Source organism: Lycium barbarum, chromosome 6 (assembly GCF_019175385.1).
Source record: "Lycium barbarum isolate Lr01 chromosome 6, ASM1917538v2, whole genome shotgun sequence".
Taxonomy (NCBI): domain Eukaryota; kingdom Viridiplantae; phylum Streptophyta; class Magnoliopsida; order Solanales; family Solanaceae; genus Lycium; species Lycium barbarum.
Window position 1 is genome coordinate 20,567,400 of NC_083342.1, and position 8,546 is coordinate 20,575,945.

Below are 8,546 nucleotides of genomic sequence, written 5' to 3' on the forward strand. Positions count from 1 at the left end.
AAAAAACAACCACATCTATCCAAATGAACCCCACTGCAAGCAACACCAAACCTGAACACACCAGGCCCATATTTCCAATTTGTACCAGTTTACTTAAATAACCAGTTATCAATCCAGTTTTCCTGGTGTCTACAGATGGTATCACCTTTACCCTACACTAAATCACTAAGCTCCCATACTGTAGCACACCAGGAGTGACATGAAGTAATATTAACAGCCTAAATGCAGTAAGGTACAACCATTTACCCCTCATATGATCAGAATCCACGAACCTAACCATTCTTATGAGGCTGAATTTCCTCCAGTATCTTAGCAACAGATATTTTTTTTTCCTTTTAAACTGATTTCTCCTGGTTTGGTTTTGTGTACTACTTAAAGTAAGAATTCAAATTAGTTTCGTTGTGTGCTTATTGTTTAATTGAGGGAACTTATGCGACTGTACAATAGATTTCCTTAGTTATTTAAAACTGTAACCTGTTGCTGCTTCTTAGTATTTGCATTAGGATCATGTTGCACAATCTGGTTCTACGTTTTTGAAGTATAAATTGCAAGTTGACAGAAGTAGCATGTGAAACCTGTTGCTGATTTTTAAAAACACTATGTACCTCTTGAGTTTGCTTCTTTGTATTTGAATTAAATTCAGGCTGAACATTCCGTTGTTTGCTGCAGCATGAACATTCAACGATTTCTCAAGGTGGCTTGGGAGTGTTGGTGATCGCACTAGGTTTGGCACAGCTTACGGAATGCCACATCATGCATTTCGTCAATACCGGTCGCCCCTGGAAGGCCTACATTCTTCCAATATCGAGTCATTTGATAGAGTGAGTGCTATGGACATGGAGCAAAAGATTGCCGAGCTATCTAGCCATTTTTTTAGGTCGGAAAATCCTTTTTTTTAGTAGAATTATTGTAACTGCAGCAGATGATGCACCTGATGCAACTAAAGGCAGTTGCTTTCCCTCAGTCACATTTAATTGTTTTGCAATCTCCATCACTGGTACTGTTGATGCAACCAGCTGTTTGTTTACAGCAACATCACCAACCTCAACAACTTTTTCATGCTCACCCTCTCCATCCTCTAAAGCTGCAACAACCAGTTCTTTCCCATCATTAGCATCAGTTGGTTTTTCTTTTGTCAGTGCTAGTTGTTGCTGATTTGCACTCTCTGCTACAACTGGTATTTTTCTTACCCTTGTTATTTTTCCATTTGTATAAATCCTTTACATTGCCGATCACCTTTCCACTATCCAACACCTTAATGACATGATTTCTGTTTCTATAACTTGCTTGTTTAAACTTTGACTGCCTTACATTATGGTTTCCTTTACCCGCTTCCTGCATATTAGTTAAATTGGCGAATTATTTAAACAAATTTTGAAGCTATCCCTTTTCTATTTATTTATATTTGCGATACTTACATATATTATTGTATAGATGGCAGGTGAAAAGAGGGGTAAGAAAACAAATAAGGCTAAGGAGACGGGGGTTCCCCGGAGACCACCAGAAAACCTTGTGATTAGAGATAGAAGCCCGTCGCCACGTCTCCCACCACGCGGCGCTCCATTGTTTAATTAATGTTGTTTGAAGCTATCCCTTTTCTATTTATTAAATGTTGTTTTGATGTTTGCGAAGGTTGAAGTAGCTTAATTAATGTCTCTTGTGAATGTTTGATTGACGTTTTTATTCAACTTTGAAGTAGTTTAGAATTGAATTTGATGTTTTGGTGGTTGTAATATATTTGTTGTAATAGTAGCTTATTGTTTTATGTATTTATAGTAGTTTGGTGTATTGTTGGTACCTATTTGAGCTGGTTTTAGTTGAAAGTAAAATTATTTTCATCTTGACAGGGTTTGGGGGGGGGGGGGGGGGCAGCTGGAATAACAGCTAGGTGCTACAATTTTTTTTTGCAGAATACCGACCTCATGAGGTCGGTTATGGGCAAAATTTTCCCAGATATTGCAAATTACCGACCTCATGAGGTTGGTTTTCTGGAAAATTTTCCAAGGAATTGCAAATTACCGACCTCATGAGGTCGGCAAACTAATATCATTATATTATTAATATAATTTACCGACCTCACGAGGTCGGTACTTTATATAATTAATAGCCGACTAAAACAATATTACCGACCTCATGAGGTCGGTTTTTTGCGACCTCATGAGGTCGGTAATATTTCCGACCCACTCTTTTCCAACCTAATTCTGAGGTCAGTTTTGAGGTCAGTTTTTGCCCAAAACCGACCTCATGAGGTCGGAAATTGCCCTTTTTTAGGTCGGAAAATCCAGTTTTTTTAGTAGTGAAGGGCGTCCCTGTCTCTGATTGTACCAATAAAACTTCACACTAATTAGATTTGTAACCGTTTAGAAGGAGTACTTGTCGATCTAAATAAAGTAAAAGCTTCCGTTATATGAACTTTTATTTCTCCTTTAATTTTTGCTTATTTTTAGACGAATTAAGGAATTTGGCAATTACTTAAAAGATCAGTATAATAAAACCTTCAGATTTGCAGCCAAATGCTTGAGGGCACCCCTGAAAAGATTTCCACAAAAGGGTCAGATATACCATATTCACTTTTAGAACAATCAGAGGGAAAAAATGCTTCTTATGTGAGGCATCTCATAAATATTTCTTTCTAGATGCAGTATATATTCTTTAAATTTATTTCTTTATTTGACATGATTTAGGAGACAACATTTCAATGAAGGAGCAACTTAAAAAAGGAACTGTGAAAGTAAAGCTTGAATGGACGAATTTGCTAGATCTTTATCTTCTTTAAAGTACTTTTCATCAAGAAGTAGCTAGCTAGGAATCAAACAGTTTCATATTCAAGATTTTGGATAGCGTTAAGGAAACTTCTTAGATATCTTCAAACGAAAAAAAAGTTATGGAGAATGAAGGTAAAACGTATTACTAATCATAATGGCATACACAATATTTTACATCAGAAGTGTCCAACCACATAGCCAGATCTATAATTTAAACATGATATGTTTTCTTTATAGCCCTACCAATGAATCCGTTATAATTTTAAAATTATGAATTTAAAATATAATATTTGTTGAAATTTAGTGTCTTTTTAGATATTTAAGCTCTGCGTCAAGAATTAATGTTGGGTTTGGTGGCACCTTATTATCTACACGCCACTATTGAATTATTATAAATAAAAAAAATCGATTTTAATTAAGTAGATATGAGTCTGAGAGTATATATAATAATATTAAGGCTTTGCTTAAGCCAAATTGTGAGTATAGAATGTTACTTGTGAAAAATCCTACCTATACCACTAGGTTACGATATGGTTCTTAAGAACCAAATTAACAAATTGAAGTATAAGAGCAAAGTTAGATGTAGATGATTAAGTTCATCACTATAAATATTAACCACAAGATTTTGGAACCAAAAATGCATGAATAATACTAAAAATCAGATTTATTTTTCTTTTTCTTATTCATGTGCTTAATATAAAAGTGAATGACAAAATAATAGGAGGAAGTTAAATATTGGTCAGAAAGTTACGGAGTTTGCCCTCTGTCTTAAACAGTATGGGAAGAGGAGAAAAGAGAAGAAAGTAACTAAGGTGAGAGTTGATATGTATATGTATTAAATATCGAAAGGTGATATGATTATGTCAGATTTGTGGGTATCTGCGCCTCTGACCTTACCCAAATTATTAAGGGAATCCAATGAAATTGCTCGTGCGGCTTGTTATCATTATTATTCGTTAAGAGAATCTTTCATCCAAAATTATTCTATGCTTCCTTATTTTAGTTTTTTTTTCTTGTAATACGATGTCTGGCCAGTTTATGCATAACTCAATTATTTTATTGGATATATGTATTTATTTTTACTGAGATAGATATCGAGTAATTTTGTGCATAAAAAATTGAGGAGATGAGAAGATATTATGTTTGGTCTTTATTAAGTTTAAAACTCAATTTTTATAATCTCATTCATTTCATTAACCTTTAGGCTACATCCTTGAATGTTATATTTTGATATTTGAGGGTTTCCACCCAAATTATTCGATGCATGCTTCAATATTTTAGTTTTCCTTTTACTTATAAATATGATGCCCTGACCAATTTATGCATGACTCGATTATTTCATTGGATATATGCGACTCCTCCCGTCTCAATTTATGTGAAGATGTATGCATGACTCGATTATTTCATTGGATATCTGTGACTCCTCCTATTTCAATTTATGTGAAGGTGTTGGTTAAGCACAGCGTTTAAAGAAAAAGACAGACTTTTAAAACTTGTAATGAAAAACAATTTCTATGACTATAATACCTCATTAAAAGTAAAATGAAAACTTTAAATTAGTTACACTTGCACTAAATATAGAAAATATCATTCTTTATGGAACAGTGGTGTCACATAAATTGAGACGGCGGGAATAAACTTTTTAGTCGCATAGATATCAAGTTATTATATGCATAAAGAAATAGGTAGATGAGAAAGTATTATTTTTGGTCTTTATTGAGTTTAAAACTCAATTTTCCTAATTTCGTTCACTTTATCAACCTTTAGGCCGTACCTTGAGTGCTATTTGATAATTGATACTTCCTCCGTCTCAAAATAAGTGTCACATTAGAAATTCAAGACAGAAATTGATAAGTGTTTTCAACAATACCCTTAGCATTTAAGAAGTAGACCTTTTTAATATTGCTTAATTTTCAAAAAACATCTACCAAATAGGAATATTTTAGTAAACTTCACATTGTTTTTATTGATTTCTTAATGGGAGTGATTTTTGCTAAGGTAACATTTATTTTGAAATGGAGGGAGTATTTTAGACTTCGGAAAAAGCTCAAATATGCCATCGAACTATAAAAAATGGCTCATTTATGCCACTCATCAATAGTTTGGCTCATTTATGCCATCGAACTATCGGAAATGGCTTATTTATGTCACTCATCAATAGTATGACTCATTTATGTCATCGCCCGTTACCAAAATGACTTATCCATGCCATTTTTCATTAACACGGGTTTTATAATACTAGATATATCACGTGGCCTCCAATTAGAGGTACACGTTGTTTAATTAAACCAGTCCAATTTTAAATCCCAAATTACTAAAAGATCCAACCCATACACCCGACCCACCCGCAACCATAATCTAGTTGGAGGTCACGTGTCATATCTCGTAAAACTGGCGTTGATGAAAAATGGCATGGATGAGTGATTTTGGTAACGACGATGGCATAAATGAGCCAAACTATTGGTGAGTGGTATAAATGAGCCATTTCTGATAGTTCGATGACATATTTGTGCCTTTTCCGTTTAGACTTTCTCCAACAAAAGAAATATAAAGAAAAATGTGTGTAGGAGCACTATATCACATGAAATGATCACGACTACAACTTGATGGAAATTTATAATTTCCTTGTTCTCTTATGCATGTAATCATTTTTCAAGTTTGATGATAGAAAATGGAGTGCATAAATTAAGACCAAATAATTGTTTTCGCTGATCTGCCACAACACAAGGCTACACTCAATTCAGATGCTTTGAATCATAAATGAGTTGTGTCATTATGAGTTTGGCGTGAATGAAGTGTTATTCTTTTTTTCTCTTCCTCTTCTTGTCCTCCTCCTCCTTAATTTGGTCATTTTAGCTCCAATTCCTTGCAAGTGTGCATTATTGAAGTTATTTAAAATAGAAGAGCTTGATGTTTATCCTATTTAAAACTCCATTTCCTTTTGAATGACTTCTTTAAAACAATATGCTTACAAAATTAATTAAATAAAAAGGGAAAAGATGTAAATATACCTTTCGTTAAAAAATGGTGTATATATATTCCTACCGTTATATAAATGATGCAGTTATACTATAACTTTTAGCGGCCAAAATTTTTGTAATTAAAATAAAAGTCACTGTTGGTGTTTTAAAAGGCGTTTTCTGGGCTAACCTCGTGGCGAGGCGTACCAAAAACACACCGAGACGTACTGGCGGAGCGTAAGTATCGTGGGCGGGCGTAAGCCCCAACCTTACGGGCGTTCGCCTAGGCATAAGCCCCAATGTTCTAGGCGTTCATTTGGGAAGTAAGCCTTGATAACTTTTCCAGATTTGAGCCAAAATTGCTTAATAAGTTCTTTTTTTAAAAGTAAAATATTCAAAAATTAACTCATCGTAAATTCTCAAACTTTAAATCTCATAAAGTCAAAAACAAAACTACGGTTGTTTTTCATAATTTCATAATTTTTTCTCTATGTTGTACGGAGTAATAGATACACTTTAGACCTTTATATGCAAAGTGCAAACTACAAAGCCAAAGGTTTTGTCCTCCAATTCTTACACTATTTCCATGCTTAGCTTGCATTAATTTCCTTCTTTATGCTTTATTTTCTTCAAGTTTTTTCAGCATTCTTTAATTTATCTTTCTCAAAATAATTTATGGTTTTAGAACTTCTTTTGGTATCGTTCGACTTTAGATATTGTTTTGAAGACTCTATCTGGCTATTTGTATTATGATGAGCATTAATTTGTTATCTAGTTTTAGGTTTTAAAGCAGTAACTTACTCCCTCTGTCCCAATTTATGTGATACACTTTTCTTTTCAATCCATCCAAAAAAGAATGATACATTTTCTTATTTGGCAACAATTTAACTTTAAACTTTACCTTTTACGCTTAACGAGATGATTTATAACCAAACAAATATCTTTTGCTTGTTTTAGACCACAAGATTCAAAAGTCTTCCTTTATTTCTTAAACTGCGTGCCAGTCAAAATATATCACATAAATTGGGACGGAGGGAGTATATATTATTGTCATTTTTATCTTTGAATTCTTAGGATCGGGTATCATTTTTACAACTATAGTTATGTTCCATCATAGTCATGTTATAGGTGTAATTTTTTTTTTTAATAAATTTTAGTCCCATGGGATATATTTGCATCACTTTTTTAACGAGGGATATATCTGCTCTAAATCGCAGAGTTCAGGGTATATTTGCACTTATATCATAAAGATCAAATTAGTCAGATTATCGCAAACCACGAGAGAAGTTACTCCCTCCATTCCATATTAAGTGACCTTTTAGGATTTTTACTTTGTTTCAAAATAAGTGACACTTTAGGATTTCAAGAAGAAATTAATTCTATTCTTCCAAACTTACCCCCATTTATAATCAAGAATCATTAAATAATTTTTATTTTTCTAAGCATTAATTAGGGGTAAATTAGTAAAAATACTCATAATTTTCTAAAAGTAAGCAATTTCTTAAAGGGTGTGCATGAGCTAAAAGAGTCACTTATTGTGGAATGGAGGGAAATATTCTGAAACAAAACTTTAAGAGAATATCTCTTAAACTATCCCTAGTTTTAAATAGTAAAACTTACACAAATAGCTACCTTTTAATAGGTTCTAACAATTTATAGCTACAAGTTGCAAAATTACAATTCGTAACTGCGTTTGTTGTATTTCTAGTCATTTTCGCGTTTTCGAAATACAACGAAAAACAAAATCATTGTTAAGTCTGGTCATGTTCGCGTTTTCAAAATACAGCGAAATACAACGAAACACAAAATCGCTGTTGAGTCTGGTCATGTTCGCGTTTTCGAAATACAACAAAATACAACGAAATACAAAATCGTTGTTAAGTAAAAAACGACTGTATACACTGAAAATACACTTGGTAGGCATGAGCTAAAACGACAAAAACTTAGGGATTATGGGGCAGCACATTTAATTAAAAAAAAGTGGGGTAGCTATGAAATGTAAATTTTGAATAATATAGCTACTAAACTTAAATATTAAAAAAGGTAGTTATTACCCATAATTAAGTCTTAAGAGTAGCTATGACAAGTAAATTTTACTTTTAAATATCCGGGGACAATTAAAAGGTGATTGATCAGTATACTTTTATCTTGGGTCCTGAAATCGACTCCATTTACAAGAAAGATTAAAGACCCTTCCTTTATGATCTTGAAACCAATGTTAGGTATAAATACGATATAAGCAATTATTAATTAAGCTCTAACTTTAGGTTTCCCTTTATTTGTTCGAGAGATTTTCCATGAAAGTTTTGTGAAGACCATACACTTTAATATTCTTTTGACCTTGGGTGCACGGTAGGGGGTTAAACAAGGAAATGGCTCATGAGATACTTAGATTTGAAGCTTCCTGTAATTTTTATTTTTATATATATAGTCCTTTTTGTTTTATCTAAGCTTAGTTTCATCTTTCATGTTATACGTGCCCTTAGATCTTATTAAACCTTTTTTATTTACTTCTCAATAAAGATTGGTATTGCAATAGAAAGCTGTTGCATGTTTACTAAATGAGACCTCAACTTACTGACTGAAACTAAATGATATTAAATTTTAAGTATCTCATTTTGACCTCAATCTAGGAGAAGCATCTTTTTTATCTACTGTTATAGGTTTTTTTTATGACTTTATGTACTTTATTAGCTTTTATTATGTTTTATTAGTAATTTAGCATTTTCACCATACATACAGTAAATGTCATAAAAATTGGTTGATGGTAGCATGTTGCATGGATAAAATCATAAAATTGAACATATATATGTCTGCTATG

At 32.8% G+C, this 8,546-nt stretch overlaps 1 long non-coding RNA gene across 1 annotated transcript; it reads left to right on the plus strand.

Moving 5' to 3' along the window:
• The first annotated feature begins 675 nt into the window (after positions 1–675).
• LOC132599626 (uncharacterized) lies at positions 676–1,711 on the plus strand. The gene is made up of 2 exons (XR_009566903.1): positions 676–1,177; positions 1,435–1,711. It is a non-coding gene; the product is annotated as an uncharacterized LOC132599626 (long non-coding RNA).
• Positions 1,712–8,546: the final 6,835 nt, after the last annotated feature.